Genomic DNA, 14,587 nt, shown 5'->3' on the forward strand with positions numbered 1-14,587 from the left:
GATTAAGTGAGGTAATCATGGCAATAAAGCCCCTAGTGTATTATTAATATTAGCATGAACATGCCATACACATTAGAGGCCAGAACAGAAGCTCTGTTGATCATGCTAGGCCTCACAATGGGGTTTGAGAAGAAGATGAGAGCTCATCCAGCCTTCGCTGGGAGGACATTGGTTTTCATTGGTTCAGGGACTAGAGATCTAAACCCACATGCTAGGGGTGTGCAGCAGCATAAGGCTGTCTCTGCACTTGTGGAGCATAAGTTGTATCTCCTGTAGGCAAGTGTGATGTACTCTGGCCTGAAGCAGTGCAATTACAATCACCCCAGTCCAGCCATGAGAAAGAATAAGAAATCGGTAATTTACTCATCTGAGGGCTCATTTCCTTCGTGGGAACAGCAGGGAAGGGGAGTACTGAGTTTGTTTCATTAGTCATTATGTTAGGTGTCTATGGAAACACTGTATTTTAAAATCCTTCCCAAAGAAGCAAACATTCTTTTTTTTATTATTATTATTAGCTCATATATTTTTTAGATAAGTTTTAGAAAAATTAGAAAACATCTTAACACCAAGGATAATTACTTCTCTTTATTTCACCTTTGACCACCACCACCCATTTCCCCCACTCCCAGCTCCTGGCAACCACTAATCTACTCTGTGATTCTATGAGTTTGGTATTTTAGGTTCCACATATGAAATCATACGGTATTTATCTTTCTTTGTCTGATTTATTTCGCTGAGTGTAATGCCCTGAACGTTCATCTGTTGTCGCAAATGGTAGGATCTCCTTCTTTTTTTATGGCTGAAAAACATTCATATAACATTTTCTTTAACCGTTTATCCATCAATGGACACTTAGGTTGTTTCCACATCTTGGGTGTTGTAAATACTGCCACAATGAACATGGGGATGCAGATAGATTTTTGAGATAGTGATTTCATTTCTTTTGGATATGTAACCAGAAGTGGAATTGCTCTATTTTTAATTTTTGGAGAACTTCCATAATGACTGTACCAATTTGCATTCCCACCTACAGTGCACAAGGGTTCCCTTTTCTTCACATCCTTTCCAGTGCTTATTATCTCTTATCTTTTTGATAATAGTCATTCTGACAAGAGTGAGGTGATATCTCATTGTGGTTTTGACTTGCCTTTCCCTTATGGTAAATGATGTTGAGCAACTTTTCATGTACCTGTTGGCCATTTGGGTGTCTTCTTTGGAAAGATGGCTGTTCAGGTCCTTTGCCCATTTTTAAATCATGTTATTTGTTTTGGGGTATTTTTTTGTTTTTCTTTTTGTTTTGCTATTAAGTTGTATGAGTTCCTTGTATATTTTAGGTATTAACCCCTTATCATGTACATGGTTTGCAAATATTTTCTCCCATTCCACAGGTTGCCTTTTCATTTTGTTGATCGTTTCTTTGGCTGTGCAGAAGCTTTTTAATTTGATCTAGTCCTAGTTGTTTATTTTTACTTTTGTGGCTTATCCTTTTGGTGTCATATCCAAATCAATCATTGCTAAGATCAGTATCAAGGAGCTTTTCCCCTATGTTTTCTTCTAGGAGTTTTATAGTTTCAGATCTTACATTTAAGTCCTTAATCCATTTCAAGGTAATTTTTGTGAGTGGTGTAAGATAGGGGTTCAATTTCATTCTTTTGCATGTGAATATCTAGTTTTTCCAACACCGTTTGTTGAAGAGACTATCTTTTCACCATTGAGTATTTCTGACTCCCTTGTCAGGTATTAGTTGACCATATAAGCATGGGTTTATTTCTTGGCTTTCAATTCTGTTTTATTGGTCTGTGTGTCTGTTTTTATGCCAATGCCATACTGTTTTTATTGCTATAGCTTTATAGTATAGTTTGAAATCAGGAAGTGTGATGCCTCCGGTTTTCTTTTTCTCAAGATTTCTTTGGCTGTTCAGGGTCTTTTGTGGTTCCATACAAATTTTAGGATTCTTTTTCTATGAAAAATGCCTTTGGGATTTTGGTAGGGATTGCTTTGACTCTATAGACGGCTTTGAATAGTATGGACATTTTAGCAATATTAATTCTTCCAATCCACGAACACGGGATACCTTTTCATTTCTTTGTTTCTTCTTTGATTTCTTTCCTCAATGTCTTAAAGTTTGCAGTGTACAGATCTTTCATCTCCTTAAATTTATTCCTAAGTATTTTATTTGTTTTGATGTTATTGTAAATGGGATTGTTTTCTTTATTTCTCTTTAAGATAGTTCGTTGTTAGTGTATAAAACTGCAGTGGACGCTTGTATGTTGATTTTGTATCCTGCAACTTTACTGAGTTCGTTCTAACAGTTTTTTGGTGGAGCCTTTAGAGTTTTCTATATATCAGATCTTGTTATCTGCAGAGTCAGTTTTACTTCTTCCTTTCCAATTTAGATGCCTTTTATGTCTTTTTCTTGACTAATTGCTCTGACTAGGATTTCCAGTACTATATTGAATAGGCATGGTAAGACTGGGCACCCTTTTCTTGTTCCTGATCTTAGAGAAAGAGCTTTCAACCTTTCACTGTTGAGTATGATGTTAGCTGTGGGTTTCTCATATATGGCCTTTATTATGTTGAGGTATGTTCCTTTTATACCTAACTTTTGAGAGCTTTTATCATGAAAGGATGTTGAATTTTCTTAAATACTTTTTCTGCATCTATTGAGAGGGTCATATGACTTTTATCCTTCTTTCTGTTAATGGGATACATCATGTTTATTGATTTGCGTGTGTTGAACCATCCTTGTATCCCAGAGATAAATCCCACTTGATCATAGTGTATGATCCTCTTATTGTTGAATTTCATTTGCTAGTTTTTTGTTGAGAATTTTTGCATTAATATTCATCAGGGATATTGGCCTGTAGTTTTCTTTTCTTTATCTGGCTTTGGTATCAGGCTAATGCTGGCCTCGCAAAATGAGTTTGGAAATGTTCCCTCCTCTTCATTTTTTTGGAAGAGTTTGAGAAGGATTGGCATTAATTCTTTAAATGTTTGTTAGAATTCACCAGTGAAACCATCTGGTCATGGCTTTTCTTTGTTGAGAAGTTTTTGATTACTGCTTCTATTTTCATAGTTATTACTGGTCTGTTCATATTTTCTATTTCTTCCTGATTAATTCTTGGTAGGTTTCATGTTTCTAGGAATTTATCCATTTCTTCTAAGTTATCCAATTTGTTGGCATATAATTGTTCATGGTAAAAAAAAGTATCTCAATCTGCTCCAAATGAGCACAAAAGCAGGCATATGTCCTATGCACTTTTTATTCATTATTTAATTATTTATTTATTGTGCATGTGTGCAACAGCCAGGTATAAGTGGAAGAGCAAGGGATTTGTAGCACATACATACATTATGTGTTTGAATCCTACCTCTTCCACGTAAAGTTTGATCTTGGGAAAGTCTATTAGCTTTTCTGTGCCTTCATCTGTGTACTCCAAAGTACATTACATTTTCTGCGCTTCCATTTTACCATCTGTGAAAGAGCAGGATAATGATAATACCTTTTAGAATTTTGTGAAGATTAGATATGATACATGTAGAGTGGCTAGCATAATAAAGTGAATGACCCATAGTAGATTTTAAATAAATAGTAGTTATTGTGATTGAATTGCTTCATGAGAAATTACCCCAAACCTTAGCAGTTTCAAACAACAATAAATGTTTATTATCTCATACAGTTTGTATGGGTCAGGAATATAGTAGCCAGCTTAGCTGAATGGTTTTGGCTCAGAATCTCTCATAAGGTTGCAATTAAGATGTTACCCAAGGCTTTTATCTGAAGGTTTGAGTGGGGCTGAAGATCGTCTTTCAAGATGACTCACTCATATGGATGGCAAGTTGGTGCTGGCTTTTGGCAGGATGCCTCAGGTCCTTGCCACAGAGACTTCTCTATAGGGCTTCTTGAGTATCCTCACAACATGGCAGCTGACTTCTTTCAGAGTGACTAATCCAAGAGACAGCAAGACAGAAACCACGTCTTTATTGTTATAGCCAAAGAATTCATACCCCGTCATTCTATAATACCCTATTGGTTACAAAAATGAGCCTATTCACCATGGGAGGAGACCATACAAGGACATGAATACCAGGAAATGAGAATCATTCAGGGGCCATCTTGGAAGCTGGCTGCGAAAATGCCAATGATGGTGATTATGATTATCAATACTATATCTTTACTTCCTTTCAGCTCCACTTACCTTTTCTCATTCCTCCAAGGATTCTCCCCTTACTTCCAAGATATATGAGTAACGGCCTGGCTTTTTGAGATTGGCAGGACTTTCTGAGAAAGGTATTGAGAATTGTCTAGCTACTGTTTCTTCCATAAATAAATGGCTGCATTTCTCCATCTGTGTCTTTCTATCCTAACATAGACCTAAACTGTAAGGGCCTTTGCCTTGGTCATGAAAGTGAGAAATATTTTTGGCTAATTGGACTAAAGAGAAGTAAGATCCCTCATTTAGGAAAAGAAGGTTGTGTGCCCCAATGTCCAGTTCCCCATTTATATCATGGCCCTTAGCACTCTTGGTAAATGCGTATTAGGCTGCCACTGAGTTAAGGCAAGGTGTGATCCAAGTACAAGTTCTTGAAATTCCTAGTGACCAAGGCACAATGGCACGTCGTAGAAGGTGGTGCACATCTTTCATGCTCTTATCTAAAACATCATTAAAGAGACTGATGAGACTAGGCTTGAGGTGTGTGGAAGTTTGTTCTTAGCAAGATTACTGGCCTACCATTACCAGTGTTTACTCAGCACTATTGGCACAGAAAAATAAAGTCTATGACAAAAAAAGGAAGGGAAAGAGAGAGAAAAGGAAAGAAAAAGAAAGAAATTTTAGGTAGCATGCAGCAGAAATTTTGAGATTAGCTATATATACCAGGGTTCAAATCTCAGTTCTACCACTTACTCTTTATATGATTTTGGATAAAATACAACCTCTCAGAGCTTCAGCTCACTCATCTCTAAAGTGGGGCTAATAATATTGACCTCAGAGAGTTGTTGTGAGTATTAGATAAGATAGTGTATCTGGCACATCTCAGAACCTTGGAAATTCTCAAAATATTATAGGAAGCCCTTCTTTGAGGAGAAGGACTCATACACACACATAATGTATTTTTCCTCACTAACCTAGTCCCAGCCTATTAGATCATTCTCTGAAATGCCAGAAGGGGCTGCATTTGGCACTTGCAGAACAATTTCCTCCCCTCCAGATGATGGCTGAATCATTGTCTTATAAAGCTGATACACTTCTCTCTAGAAACTGAAAAAGTTAGGGGGATCAGCCCAGCCCAGCTGAGTTCCATTCTTGGATGGTTAGCTGGATGTCCTTCAGAAGGTTTCCCTTCTGGTAGAGATTATACAGAAGACGGGCTTGTTAGAGAAGAGTTTTTAATCACAATGATGAAAGGAGAATTGGTGGGTTTTAGCTGCTTTTAGGGGAAACAAAACTTGCTTTTTTCATATTAATTGTTATTAAATTAGTTTGTGAGGTAGGCTCAGTTCCAGCCTTAGATGGTACATTAGGAAGCATCTGTCACTTCACTCTACTGTCTTAGACACCAAGATCTGGTGACTAACTCCCTCACATGCTCTGGCCTCTCATGTTTTATTCCCTAGCGGTAACTGACGGGCTGTCTCAGGAACGTGCTTATGTTATTCCAAGTCCTCTGCCCTGATTCCTTCTCTGCTTTTCTACTCCATATCCCTTGATCCTTCTTTTCTGCCTCCTTGAAGGTTCAGAGGAGGGGCAACCTAACTACCTTCTCTTCACTGGAGGGGATGACAATAGCGGCAACAATGACCACCACCTCAACTGACTGGCATGTTACAATATCAAAGTGATTTTGCATCCAAGACTTTGTTTAAACAACAACAAAAAACCTATAAAGTAGGCATCTTTATCTTAGAGAAATGATAGAATTTGCCCAAGTTCACAAAAGCTTACAGTTGGAAAAGTCAGAGCTTGAACCCAGGTTTTCTGACTCAACATCCAGCGGACTTCTGACTTCTCAGCTGCCTTTCTAATCACAGGTGCTGGTTCATCTAGAGTTTGCAGAGATAATAAAAGAAAAACGGAATGAGAGCAGGACCAATGTACTGCAGACATGAGTATTAGGATAAGAAACAGTCGTGGGGCCTGAGACAAAGGTCCAGATGCAGAAAATTAGGCAGAAAGATAAGAACAAAAGCAGACCCAACCCCTACTCCCCTCCCCCCGCCATGGATAACAAGCTAATTTACTAATCCAACACTTCTTATATCCACTGTCACCATGAAGCCAGAATGGCCTGGGATCTGGCAGGGTGTAAGGGGGGCTTAGTGGCCTCAGCTGAAGGGATGGACTGCTGAAGTGTCTGGGGCCTAGAACCGAGCAGGTCTTCACTGCCTGCTGAGCTTAGAAATCCAGCCATATAGTTCCCTGTAAAATCCTCCATTTATTCGCAAAGTATGGTCCCTGGACCACTAGTAACAAAATTACCTAGGGTTTTATTTGTTGTTTTGGGCTAATTAGTCCACTGAACTACAGACAAGGGCTGCTGGGTGAGTGTTCTAACTATGGGAGGGGGCTGTGGTGCCACAGGACAAATATCAAAAAATGTTTTAAAGAATTTTACGGTGATTGAACCAAAAAGACAATCCAGTATAATTGTCAGTCCAGAATAGTGGGGACAGTGAAGGTGAGGAATGGTGAGCAAGAACAAGCAAATGAGGGGCAGCCCGAGCAGGGCTGCTCAGAGCCTTGTCCACAGACTGGTGCCAGTGTGTGAACTGTGTGTCCACAACAAAATAAATACAGGAATTGAGAGAAAGCATTTAGAAACTTTAATAGCCATTTGACGTTGCTGCAGCATCCAAGTTCATGATCAGTGGATTTTTCCAAAATATTAGTTTTCGGTGGAGTAGAAATAGAGAAACACCGGTACAGGTGAATTCAGGAAACAGCACCAATATATGCATCCAGGTTTTTATGCACTCCTAACACGTGTTTGTTCAAGTGGTCTAGGTTTGTCAGAAATGACAAAGGCCAGTTTTTAATCACAGACCTGGCGTGTAGTAGGAGCCTAGAAATTATTTAGAAATGAACTTAATAAGAAGGCCATTTCCTTTTAGTCAGCTATCAGCCTGAGTAAGTCCTGTGAAGGGTAACTGGTTCCAGCAGCCTGAAGTCTGAAGTACCGCTCCCTCCTGCCTTATTACTCTCCCTTCAACATCTGGCTGTTCTAGGAGGGCTCAGACTTTGCAGAAGCTGGGGTTCCCCTCCCAGCCTACCTGGAGCCTAAGTGGTGTTTGGTTAAGTTTAAACAACCCCATGTAGGGTGGTTGAAAAGCAATCTCCATTTCTTTTGAGTAAAAAGAAGAAAGAAAGGAAAAAAGGCACCTCCCCCTTTCCTCTACTTGCTCATTAGGATTCTGGATTACCTCGGTGGTGCCTGGCCACTCTAATTGGATCCGTGCGCACACAGGTCTGCGCGGCTCCATTGAACGCTGACATTTCTAACTAACTGACCTTTTCAGGACCGCTGGTACTCCCATAATGAGTGTGCAGCAGCATTGTGTGGACACAATGCGGCAGACTTCACAGGGCCCCAAGAATGCAGGATTGAAAACTATTCAGAATTCCCAATCTCGAGTTAGCAAAATGAGAAAATTGGGTCCCAACATTCATCAGTGTGTTATTGTGCAGGTATCGATTTCAATGCCCTTTCATTTCTTTCAGAAAAAAAAAATGTTGTAGTGTAGAGGTCTAAATTAACTTTTGTTCTGTTATTTTTCCCCTGTACCTATAAAAAGGTCAAATGCATTCATAAGGCTGAGATAGATTTGCTGGATATAAGCACTGAGATAGCAATCAACCTTCAAATAACCTTTAAGGAGACATCAGCTCTTCCATGAACAATAATTGATGTACTCATTAAGGCCATGAAATTCTTCAGGACTCACCTAAAGGAGAGCAGTTATAGGGCCGATGGCAAAAATATGTCATTTAAAACAATGAGATAATGGTTAAGATATTTGTTGTTGTGGTCCATTCAGCATCACTGGGACAGGAAGGGGACTTCAAAGGGCAGCTAACAGGATGGGAAAGGAGAGCAGTAGTTTTCATACTGCCCAGCGGGAACAATACAAGCTAGGCCCAGACAGGAGAGGACATGATTTGAGTGTCCCTTGGGTCCACGGCAGACAATTAGAATCTTTTTCTCTGTATAAATGCAGAAGGAACATAATGGATTTATCAGGGCCACTTTCTTCCCTCTGAGAAACAAGGTATGGGAGCAGGAAGTAGCTACAAGTGGCAGCTTTTCTGATGAGACAGTCCCATTGGGGAATGGCCCTTCCTCTAGTGCCCCTCTGAGAATTCTGCACTTTCCATTAGGTGTCCAATTCTGGAATCAGGCCACCATAGGACTATATTCTAGAAGCCTTTATGAGCATGGCCTGCCAGCTTTTGTGTTTGGTACTGTGAGGAATCTAAAAGATCATCTAATTTCATTTCTATTGAATTCAATTCAATTCAAGTCAGTAAATATTTCTTAAACATTTATTTTGTGTCAAGAAGTAGGTATGAAGAGACAAATAGGACACAGTCTCTACCCTAAGGCGTTTACAGTCCAGAACTCCCTGCATTCACTTTGAAGATGAGAGAGGGAAGTAATCTTGAGGGTCTCCCTCGCACAGAGTACTTTACGCTGCTAGGTACTATGTATTTTATAATTGTCTAAATCCTAATTACAGTCCCGTGATTATAAATATTATTACCCTGTTTTGAAGAAGCAGCCACTAAGGTTTAGGCAAGTTGTGTGATTTGCTCAGAATCACCCAGGTTCTAAGTGCCTAAGCATGCTGACTCCAAAGTCTGGGCTTTTTTTGCCTCCTTCCTTTATGAAACTGTCCTCTTTAACCTTGAATTCATCTACTTACACCGAAATGGAGAAGTTTCTGGTAGAATAAGTCTTTTTCTGGGTAACTTGCCTATGCAAAGGCATAACTACATCTTATAATTACGAGAAAAGCACAACACAAGTGATGTGCTTGTAAAGGCTGGATAATTCTTTAGGACCACTCAAAAGGAAATGGTTATAGAGAATATTATCCAGCTCAGGAGTGAAACAGTACTGACACATGGACTGTGATCACTCACCTCATACACTAAATCATCACTAAATCATCGTGAAACTCTTCTGTTCAGCCTGGATTTGGTTTCAAAACCTCTGTATACAATACTCTAGCCATTCACTATTCAAACAGAGATACCTACATCTGAGATAAAACTTACTTACCATACGTGAACTAGTCTGACCGCTTCGTTTTGCATGTGAAGTAACTGGGCAGAGAGAGGAGAAAGGACTTGCCTAAGGTCGGGTAGTGAATGAATGGCAGTTAAAGGAATTACAGACCCAAACACTTAGCAGAGGGATGTTTAAGGCCTAAAGCCTGAGACTGTGTCAAGGTCAGTGGAGAAGTAGGCAGGGCTTATTACCTGCTTCCTCTGATCTATACCTGCTACTTGTGTCCTGCCACCCACCATTCATTTGACCTACAAATTTATTGAGTCCTTACCATGTAGCAGCAATGGGGAGAGTCCTTACCATGTGGCAGCACAATAACACAGATATAGCAGGCCCCTTTTCAAAAACGTAAAAATGGTTATCTTCTTTTACTTACTGGTGGGGAATAATCCAAAGTTTAATCTAAATTACGTGTTTTGGGCCTGGGGTTCTCTCTGGTATCTCCCAGGTTGTGGATCTCACACTATTGATAACCAAAGGTGTCTAAACCCCTGAAGCCAATTTGTTGCTTAGTCAAGTCAAGTCAATTCCAACTCCTAGTGCCCCTGTGGACAGCAGACCGGAACCGTGTCCTGTGTTTTTGCTCCATCCTCTCACCTTCCGGCACTGTATCAGACAATGCTCTGCTGCTATTCATAGGGTTTGCGCGGCCAATTTTTTTGGAAGTGGCTGGTGACGTCCTTCTTCCTAGTCTGTCTTGGTCTGGAAGCTCCATGGAAACCTGTCCACCATGGGTGACTCTGCTGGTACTTGAAATACTGGTGGCATAGCTTTCAGCATCATTTTACACGTAAGAAAACTGAGAGTAGGAGAAGTAAAATGACTTGCCTGGAGTCCTAGCTAGTTAATAGCAGAGCTGGAACCATCTATGCTAAGTACTTTTCTCTCTTACTAGACTGGGCAGATCCAGTGTGTCAAATTATGACTCAGCATTCTCTTTGGCTTCTTCCTGATCCCCATTTTTGAGTAACGTATATTGAATATTGTGTGTAGTATAAGCCATGCACACTCTACAGTGTTAATGCATTTAGCCCTAACAACTGACCTGTGAGGAAGGTTGTATTGTCCCTAAACTGTAGTGCTCACTGTTCTTCTCCCTCAGCCCTGCACACCAGCCCTGCTGGTCTTTGTCAAGTTGTCCAGCTGTCTGTGGTGAGTCCTGAGCTCGGGTGCCTACCTGCCCTACTCGCATGCCCTCGCACCGCAGGGTCCTGGATCTCTCCTTCTCCACAGTCTCCAACACCTACCCCACAGTCAACATATTCACGTCTCTCTCCACTTCAAAAAAAAAAAATTTGTATATCCTATGAGTAAAATGAGAAGTTTATACTAGATCATTTCAGAGTATCTTTTTAACTAAAACATCCTGTGAATCTATGCTTCTAAGAAAATCAGAACTTGGAATTTTCAGCATCCACTTTGTGTGTGGGGGGGGCAATAGAATTTTATTATGGACACTGAAATTTAAATATTATATAGTTTTATATGTCAGAAAATATTATTCTTCTTTTGATTATTTTTCAACCATTTAAAAATGTAAGAACTATTTTGGCTCATGAGCCACGTAAAAACAGGTGACAACAGGCCAGATTTAGCTTGTGGACCATAGTTTACTTAATAATATGAGTCTCGAAAGGCTGCCCTGCCATCATTTAAAACTGGTTTCTAATAGGCACAAAAAGAAGATCTTTTGAACTTAATTTAAAACCTCCTTTTCAACAAGATCTTTTGTATTAAAACACATTCTTAGGAATTTGTATATCCTATAAGCAAAATATCACCTCATTATGAAAATTTTAGAAATCATCAAATTTTAAAAATCACCCATGATTCTACAAACCAACTCAACCACTTTTGTCCCAACATAAGGTAATTTTATTACACATAAAACTGTTTTTTTTCAAGGTACTCCTGCCCTAGGCAGTGTTTGAGGGTTTTTGTTTGTTTGTTTTTGTCTTTTTAATTGTCTTAACCATTTTGAACTGTACAGTTCCATACTGTTAGGTATATTCGCATTGTTGTGAATCAGATCTACAGAACTTTTTCATCTTGCAAATCTGAAATGCTATACCCATTAAACAACAACTTCCCTTTTTCCCTTCCCCCCAGCCCCTGGTAATTACTATTCGACTTTCTGTTTCTATGAATTTGACTACTTTAAATAACTCACCTAAGTGGAGTCATACAGTATTTGTCTTTTTGTAACTTGCTTATTTCACTTAGCGTAATGTCCTCACGGTTCATCTGTGTAGTAGCATGTGACAGGATTTCCTTCCTCATAAGGCTGAATAATATTCCATTGTATGTATACACCATATTTTGTTTATTCATTCATCCATCAACATGGATGGACATTTGTTTCCACCTCTTGGCTATTGTGAATAGTGCTACCATGAACATGGGTGTGCAAATAGCTCTTTGAGACACAGCTTTTAGTTATTTTGGATATATGCCCAGAAATGGGATTGCTAGATCATGTGGTAGTTCTATTTTTAATTTATGAGGAACCTCCATTCTACTTTGTTTTATGGTTCTTTTTCCTTCCCTCTGAAAGCTCTGGCAGAATATGATCCCACTTTCTCTTCTCTTTCTTATGTCCTTTGACAAATCAGATTTGTGACTGCTCATAGCTTTCTTTAGAGGGTCAGTAATCCATGGGAATGTTTTAGCACTCACAGAACTCGGCCAGCCCTAATAATAAGAAACCTTATTGAAAATCCTGATCAATGTTAATTCTGTTAGTTTTCATTTTGTTTATCACTCTGATTTTATTTTTTGAAAATGCACTGAGGACAGTGACTTGATGAGGTCATCCTCAGTGAAATTTTCTCATCTACCTTCTGCCAGAAAAAAACCCAAAGCCATTTCAAATGATAGGATTGTAGGAATGATGGGAAATGGAGTGGTAGAGTAAGGGAAGTACAGGCTAGTAGGGAGAAGATTTGAACTTGGTAATTGAAACCTTGAATGCAGAAGAAGATGTAAATGTTGTTTCCCAGATTTTATAGCTCCCAGATGCCTGCTCTAATTGCATAGCTAACCCCGAGTTTATTAAGTTATTTTCCAGAGTCAAACTCATTTGTATACATGTCAGCATGTAAACTGAATTTAAAAAGTAAGGTCCTTGGATTAGAATTCAGGAATGATAAACAAACTCATTTAGAATGTAAGATTTGCATGTCATTTGCATGTGCCCAAATACAATTACATGTGCTCTGTAAATATGCATTTCACATTTATTTGTCATGATAGAACAGTATAGAAGAAATTAATTGCCACAGGTTTTTTTTTAATATTTAAGGAAAAAAATGATGGCTCTTAAAATAGACTCTGCTAGTGCATGATTCAATGTGCAGAAACTGGCAAGAAGAGATAAGGATCCGTGGAAAACCATAAATTCCCACTGCAACATCTGTAGCAGTTCAAATCGCATGGTTTATGGGGGCCCCTTTTGCCTTCTCCATGGGTATTACCATAGCGTTCTGTAGATTTATAGCTGGCTCAGTGCAAGGACAGTTTTACTAGCAAAGCTTTAAAAAGGGGAAGGGGAGGGCTGTTTCCTCTTTGAAAGTTCAGGATTGAATTGAAATAAAATAGCTGCTCTAGCTTTAGAAACTTCCAGGCAAGCCAGTCTCCCACTACCCACTCTCACACTACACACATCTATCACACTGTCTACAACTTGCTCCTTCTCTCTCAGTTTTCACATTTTGTAAGGAGAGGTAGCTGGAATAACCAAGATACTACTCTTAGATTGAAAAGATACCTTAGAATTGGGAGGGCTTAGGTCCTAGGTTTTAATGCCAATATGGGAAAGCCTTTTATTTTATTTTTTTAGATTAACAAATAGTCAAATGGACTTTTTAATGTATAGCTCTATAAATTTTAACATAGGTATATATTTATATATCAGCCACTACAACCAGGATACAGAACAGACCCATCACCCCAAAGGACTCCCTTGTCTTATCCCTGTGTAGTCGCATCGTTCCCCCCAACTCCTAACAAACACTGATCTCTATCACTATGGTTTTGGCTTTTCAAGAACGTCATGAAAATGAAATTATACAACAGGTAGCCTTTATGAGACGGGCTTCTTTCACTTAGCTTAATGCTTTTACAAGTCGTCTGAGTTATGTGTATCAGCTGTTCATTCCTTTGTCATTGCTAAGTGCTGCTCAGTTATACAGTTGTACCACAGTTTGTTTATACATTCATCATTGAAGGGCATTGGAGTCATTTCCAGTTTGGGCAATTAAGAACAGAGAGCCTAGGGGCCGGCCCCTTAGCTGAGTGGTTCAGTTCATGCGCTCTGGGGCAGAGGCCCAGGGTTTCGCTGGTTCAGATCCTGGGCGTGGACATGGCACCACTCATCAGGCCACACTGAGGCAGCGTCCCACATGCCACAACTAGAAGGACCCACACCTAAGATATACAACTATGTACTGGGGGGATTTGGGGAAAAAAAACAGAAAGAAAAAAAAAAAAGATTGGCAACAGTTGTTAGCTCAGGTGCCAATCGTTAAAAAAAAAAAAAAAAGGACTAGAGAGCCTATGAACATTCATTTATAGGGTTTTGTGTGCACATAGTTTTCATTTCTTTAGCACTGGGATAGAGAAATACCCAGCAGTGAGATTGCTGGGTCGTATGATAACTGATGTTCAGCGTTTGAAGGAACTGTACCAGTTTGCTTTCTGACCAGCAGTGTATGAGGGTTTCTATTGCTTTGCATCCTCTCCACTACTTGAAATTGTCAGGTTTTTTTTTTTTTATTTTAACCAGTCTCATAAATCTGTAATGATATCTTAATTGTGATTTTAATTTGCATTCCCTAATATCTAATGACATTGAGCGAGGGAAAACTTAATATATGGATAATGAATGAATTTGTTTCTTAAGATCCCATACTGTGTTAGGTATCTTACATGCATGTTAACTTATTTAAAATTCACAGTCTTGTGAAGTATCTGTTAATTATTCCCTCTTAAAAGTTGGGGAAACTGAGGCTGGGAGAGGTTAACTGCTTTATCCTCTCAGTAAATGGTTACATGGTATATACTCTGTGCCAGTGGCTCTGCCAGGCACTGGGCACACAGAGATGTCTCTTCCTTTGGCAGTCTTATAGTTAAGTAAGAAACATGCACACATATAAACAAAGAAGTGTTCTGTGTGAATAGGATTTAAGAGCAGAGTGAGGGGTGAGCTATTATAGTAATCCAGGCAAGAGGTGGGGGGTCGGGGAGGGGGTTGGTGGCTAAAAGAGAAACAAGGTGGAGGTGAAAACTTTACTTCAAGTTT

General features: G+C 39.3%; 1 protein-coding gene and 1 long non-coding RNA gene across 5 annotated transcripts in view; one reads left to right on the forward strand and one right to left on the reverse strand.

The window, feature by feature from the left end:
* AGBL4 (AGBL carboxypeptidase 4) overlaps nucleotides 1-14,587 on the forward strand; it is a 1,218,758-nt gene that overhangs the window by 904,489 nt on the left and 299,682 nt on the right. The gene's annotated exons all lie outside the window — the stretch shown is intronic.
* Nucleotides 3,344-14,587, reverse strand: part of LOC138923148 (uncharacterized) — a 32,034-nt gene continuing 20,790 nt past the window's right edge. Inside the window, exons 2-4 of the long non-coding RNA XR_011436360.1 lie at nucleotides 5,946-6,043; nucleotides 3,825-3,946; nucleotides 3,344-3,475 (exon numbers count right to left, since the gene is read on the reverse strand). This is a non-coding gene — a long non-coding RNA (uncharacterized lncRNA). The remainder of the gene's footprint in view (nucleotides 3,476-3,824; nucleotides 3,947-5,945; nucleotides 6,044-14,587) is intronic.

Source organism: Equus caballus, chromosome 2 (genome assembly GCF_041296265.1).
Source record: "Equus caballus isolate H_3958 breed thoroughbred chromosome 2, TB-T2T, whole genome shotgun sequence".
Lineage (NCBI taxonomy): Eukaryota > Metazoa > Chordata > Mammalia > Perissodactyla > Equidae > Equus > Equus caballus.